This window comes from Podarcis vaucheri, assembly GCF_965113315.1.
Source record: "Podarcis vaucheri genome assembly, chromosome: 11".
NCBI lineage: Eukaryota > Metazoa > Chordata > Lepidosauria > Squamata > Lacertidae > Podarcis > Podarcis vaucheri.
In genome coordinates, this window is record NC_138749.1 from 30,575,533 (window position 1) to 30,581,940 (window position 6,408).

A 6,408-nucleotide genomic window follows, 5' to 3' on the forward strand; every position below is an offset into this window, starting at 1 on the left:
GTCTTCAGTTCCATAGACCCAGAATAGATGAAAAGTTTACCATGCAGTTGCCTATCCTGGTCTTGGTGTTTTGACAATAAATTGCATCTCTCTTTGTGTATGGGAACCACAGCAGGATGCATGCAGACAGGTAAGAAGGGTCTGACTTTTCCCATAGAAAATTGGAGTTGCTTGAAGTGTGAAATAGAAAAGTTAGAAGTTATTAATCAAGCGTAGCAATGCGACTAGATCACTAGGTCTTTAAATACTTTTCTTTAAATGCTAGACAGCTTTAAAGCCACATTTAAAAAAGAAAAGAAAAGAAAAGAAGTTTGCATTTGATTAATGATTTGTAATTCCCAGATGGAACTTTTGCCTAGGATAAAATCCTTGATAATACTCAAGATAAAAAAGAAATCTATGTGGAGTTGATAAATTTAAAATGTCCACACAAATGACAACAACTCTCTTTCCCAATGTTTGCTCGGTAGCGTTTGATAACAACGAAAAGAAACTCAAGATTTTACTAAAACAACCCAGCCCAATTCAGAGAAGCCAGAGGATGAACGAATAATCATTGGGACCATTTCTTCCCCCTTTTGCTTAATTTGCTGACCAGGTTTGTACGTGGCTAATTATTTTGTATATGAATATGTCCATTGCCATTGTTATATTGATATGGGCACCAGCTTTGTTCAGATGTCTCTGAGCAGTGGTGTGCTCAGTTGAATCATGATGACTCTTACAAGGCCTTCACAAATGTCAGTGTGAACTGTTTTCATCAGAACCTTACAAACAAGTGAGGTTGGATCTGTGTTAATTTATTGCACACATTTCTTGGGGTATGTTCACACTGCCACATCTGCACCCAGTGTGCTCCCACTGCTGATATTTAAAGTCCCATTGATGTTAGCCACAATTCATATTGATTCTGTAGTTTCTTGACAAACACTGCCTTTGGCTGCATTTTTTTTCTCCAACCAGCTTTAATCTGACGTGTGAATTTGATGCAGAGTATGCAGTAATGTGAACATTTGAGGCAGCAGTCATGCAAGGCCAGATGAGCATATCTCTTCCCTAAGCAACCCCCACCCACCCCACATGTTCAGTGCACTCGAATTCAGTGGGGCTTACCTGGAAAGTGTGTATATGCCTAAATCACTCCTGTTGGAATAAACTGTACATAACTTTGACTGGATATGCCCATTATACTCAGAATGTTCTGCTGGCATAAACCACATTCAGTGGCCATAGGATTTCATGCTCAGAGAGATCTGCTTTGCCTCTTCCCTAAAAGTCTTCTGCTGCAGTGTAAAAATCTTTCTTTTCTGGAAGGTCTTTAGTTGTCTGTGATTTTTGTAAGCTTGTGATGGATGAGTTTTTTTATCGGTGTTCCTAAGCTTTTATCTTTCTAAGTTTTGCTGCTCTGTTTCTTCTTTTAAACAATGGTGGTTTAATGGCTTTTCCCTCTTGATAATATTTTTAAAAATATATTGTTGGCCAACTTGAGCTTTTTGAAAAGACAAAAGGTAAATATTATAAAGTACATACACATAACTAACTAGAATCCATCACAGAATTGAAGGCACTTATGCCAATGGATGTAAATGCATCTGTCTTGGTGTGGGACTATAGAGATCTGTTCTAATCCATCAGGAAAGGTTTGTGTGCAAGGCAAGATTCCACACCTGCAGCAAGCCACAATAGCCCTTATGCAAACTCTGAATGGAACATAAATGAAAGGATGCTGCTCATTTGGATCTCTTGAAGTGGGTGGAGGAGGATGTTCCCTGGGGAACTAACAGCTTCTGCATAACTACCCTAGTTAGAAATGACTGCACCTAGACTGGGGCTACTGACTCTTGTGGGACTTTTGGTGACAGAACCCTTTGTTTCTCTGGCTCTAAAATCAATACGCCTTGTCATTTACTCAATAACTCTACTGATTTATAAACTTAGATTTTATACACCGGATCCAATGTCCCTGTGACAGGAGGAATGAAAAAAAAATGAAATGAAATGAAAATGTCGTTTATTTATTCCATACCTGGGTGAATTATGGGCGTAAAAGTGTGTCCCGCTACAGAAATGAAGCAGGTTTTCTTTGACAGATTGCTTTGCTACTGTATTTGATTTCAGTTTTCCACCGAATTGTTCTGAGCAAAAATCTGTTCTGCTTTAACTTGTAATATGACTTTCCCTAGCAACACAATTGTATCAATCATCTCAAGTCTTTTAAGTCTATGTTTTAAAATGAAACAAGTTCAGCGGACATTTTTCAGCTTGACCTTGGGACCCAAACCCTAAACATGTAGCATTCAGAGCATAATGATAAACAAATGGAACAGAAAGGGTTAGTCTTCCCTAATGCTTCTTGCATTGCATTTTGGTGCAAACAGTCCTACCTTATTGTACACGGCTGGGTGAAATATATTTGGTTTAAGTCCTTCTAACATTCAATATTTATAGAAGGGCTTTCTGCTTCTGCTTCTTAAGCAACTGCCCTGACCTCCTGGATTAAAGGGGGATATTGAAACGAAGCAATAAATAAATAAAATGAATCAACTAGCATCATAGGCCCTGCAGCTGCACAAGCCCTTTCTGCTGACCCATTCCACCAGCAAGAGCCTAGTGAAAATACTAGTATCAAGCTATTCGCATTTCTGAATCTTCGTGCTTGGGTAGTCTGGAGCCCCTTTCATAATAGGTGGTTGACACATATGTGCCTGTCACGAGAGCCAGTATGGTGAAGTGGTTAGAGTGTTTTTGGTGGCACCAAATTTTCAGCAGGGTAAGAATACCCGTCATCTTTTTAAAATTTTAAATATTTTTTTTTGCTTTCAGTGTCCCAAGATTTCTTTGTGACTTACAATACTGTATTGATGTTTACAGTATTGATGTTTACGTGCGTACTCAGAAGTGGGACTTACTCCCAAGGAAGCAAGCATAGGGTCAGAGTCTTGGGCGCTCACTTGCAATGTGTTGAATTTTAGCTGGTCCAATAACAATATTGTCTTCCTTGATCTGTGCTTTTCTTTCTGCATCTGCCCTCTGGTTTAGGCTTCTTACTTACCGTATTTGTGACTTAACTCAGACTCTTCTTTCATTTCGGTTTAAAGGTTTTTCTTCTCTAGATATGACTATCACCCCTGATTCTCCTTAACCTTGCTATTTTCTCCCTACTCACAGAGAGACAATTGTAGAGAAACATCAACAGCTTCGAGAATCAAACGTCTCCATTTCTGACAGCAACAGGAAATGCTAAGCACCAGTTTACACTGATCCTGCCCTGGCTTCTAAGACTCATTTAATTACTGTGTAAAAAAGGGAGGGTTAAACCAATTTAGTTGAATTGGGCAAGCCCTCGATGAGAGAGGGGAAATGTCTAAGCAGAGCAATGTGCCCTGGGCAATTCCTGCCACAGTTACAAGCTACAGTTGAGATAATAAGTTAATTTTAAAAGACTTTTGAAAGGAAATGATTCAGGCATGAACCCTTCTGCTTCTAGACTTCTTTTTGATTTTGTGTGTGTGTGTGTGTGTTTGGTTGCTGCTGCTAAAATCAGTAATGCTGGATGACATTTTTTTCTCAGACAAATTGCATTTTGGCAGGTAATAACTTCACAGGTACAGGAGTTATTTCCTGAATACCCAGTTGGCTCATTTCAAAGGCCTGTTTAATGAGGGAATTATATACCCATGAAGAGCATAGACACTTCCTCTTGCTCAAGGAAAGAAGACACCCAGGGAACCAAGCGAAAAATTTGGATCTCATTAATGAGTTTCTGTTTCCTCCCTTGCATTGTTCTCAGCAATGGGTTGTGAAGCAAAGAGGGTTAAAATGGACGTTCCATAATCTCCTGTCAATTGCAACAGGGAAAAACTTCATAGAAATCTACCCTAATATAGGGACAATTAGTTACCCTGACACCCATTGAAATTAATGGGGTTGTCAGTGTTGTGCTGTGCCCTGATTCTTTTAAGTACCTAGCAGTGCCCCCTGATATCCACACAAACATATAGTTTAGATATGTATAGGTGCATCTGTACAAGAACTTTAAGAACCAAACTCTTGTTCTTGCTGTCAGGACTTGTTCTGAGCTACGGGGTAACAACAGGTTTTTTGGGGCCATTATGGATTTGTCACAAGGGACGCGGGTGGCGCTGTGGGCTAAAGCCTCAGCGCCTAGGGCTTGCCGATCGAAAGGTCGGCGGTTCGAATCCCCGCGGTGGGGTGCGCTCCCGCTGCTCGGTCCCAGCGCCTGCCAACCTAGCAGTTCGAAAGCACCCCCGGGGGCAAGTAGATAAATAGGTACCGCTTACCAGCGGGAAGGTAAACGGCGTTCCGTGTGCGGCTCTGGCTCGCCAGAGCAGCGTTGTCACGCTGGCCATGTGACCCGGAAGTGTCTTCGGACAGCGCTGGCCCCCGGCCAATAGATGTGAGATGGGCGCACAAACCCCAGAGTCTGTCAAGACTGGCCCGTTCGGGCAGGGGTACCTTTACCTTTACCTTTTTATGGATTTGTCGCTTCACAAACCTCACTCCACTCACCATCTATTGACAAGAACAGACAGACCCTCCACGTGTCCCTATTTTCCAGGGACACTCCTGGATTTATAGAAGCCGTCCCGGTTTCTGATTTGATCTCAGAATGTCCCGCTTTTCCTTAGGACGTTCCTGTTTTCGTCAGAGAAATGTTGGAGCGTATGCAAGAATGGATGATGATGTATATATTAAAAGTAAAACAGATCTTCTCCAGCATGAAGTTGACTTCTCTCCCTCCCTCCCTCTCTCACAGTTAACCCACCCATTTCCTTTCCCACCTCCTCCAGCTTCTACATGAACCTCTGGGCAAGTTAAGGTGCTACGTGGTTGGGACTGCGCACCACATTGTGTTATGTGCCTAGCCACTCTGTAAGCGTGATGGTTTTCAAAAATGAAGTTTACAAAGGGGGTAAAACGCAGAAGAGCCAGGGCCTACAGCAAAGGGCTCAAGTTATGGGCCTCCTAGGCTACCCACAATCATGTTATCTCCTTTCTCTGTCTGTATCCCATAGCATGCCCTTTTCTCTCTGTACTCCAACCAGTCTCTGTACACCCCATCTCTTTAACTCCTATTTTTCCTACTTGCTCATCTCATACATCTTTTTTCCAGCTTCCTCCCTTTTCCTTCACTATTTTTGTTCTGCTTCTGCCACTCTCACATTATGTCCATCCCTTGTCATTGAGTTTGGTGGCAACAGCGCATGTGGCTTTCATTCTCCTGTCAGTGCACACCCATGAAGGACTCTCAGATATAGGTGGAGTACCTAGAGAGGTTGGCTGGCAGGTTGAAACTGGGAACACTGATGCCAACTCCATGCATCTTGGAGACCGGGAATCCCCTACCTGCTCTCTGAAGTGGTATGATCCATTCTAAAACGCTTGCCACTGCATTCCTTCCATGGATAGACCAAGCCTGAATCCAAGGAGAAGAGGAGCCGCAGACATATAGGATGCAGGCATTGACCCATCCACGCTTTAGATGGGTATAGCCAGGCCTTAGAGGATGTGGGAAGATGTGGGATAGGATCATACACAAGGTGTGTTTGGAATTCTCCCAGGGGACTGCAAATGGGAAAGGGGACACGATAGACCTGTCATGCAGGCCTAATCTAGGGCAGAAGGTGAAATACTTATTAGAATCATGGAAAGCAGATTATGACATCAGTGGACATATCACCTTTATTTTTGCGACAGCTTTGCTATGAGCGAAACCTTGACAATCCTTACGCAAGATTTCATAGTATTTGTGCTATCCTATTACTGTCATCAAAAAAGCCATTGTTTTTGCCAAAAATATAAAAAAAACCTGTTGGCTGGATATAATGAGGAGAGGCATTGTGATATTAATTTACAAAAATGGCCCAAACAACTTTCTGGTTTTGGTGAGAACAGGGAGGGAAAAAGCTTAAAAGAGAATCACTCTTTATCTATCACACTGTTTACTTATCTGCTGGCAAGCGATCAAAAGTGAAGAAATCAGAGTACATAATAGGGGGCAGACCCGGGAAAGGAGGCACAGATTCAAAACAAGTCTGTGAGAACTAACAACCTTCATTGTGACTTTTAGTTCCTCCTCATGAGAACTGCCTGAACCGTAAACCTTATCAACATGTGGGGGGAAATCCCAGCCTTTCATTCCGTCACCTCATGGCCAACAGCTGTTGTAATGAAATGAACCTACATAACATTTATCTTACAAAATCAGATACTTATCTTAGAAAATACAAAATATGCCAAACATATTTATTTTATTGAATAGTCATTGGACTGTATCAGGGTGTTATTTTTTTATGGCTACCCGAAATACAACCTTGTTGGTCTTTTGGTGTGGCAAAAACAAGGAGTCTTGCAGTACCTCAAAGACTAACAAATTATTATTAGGGC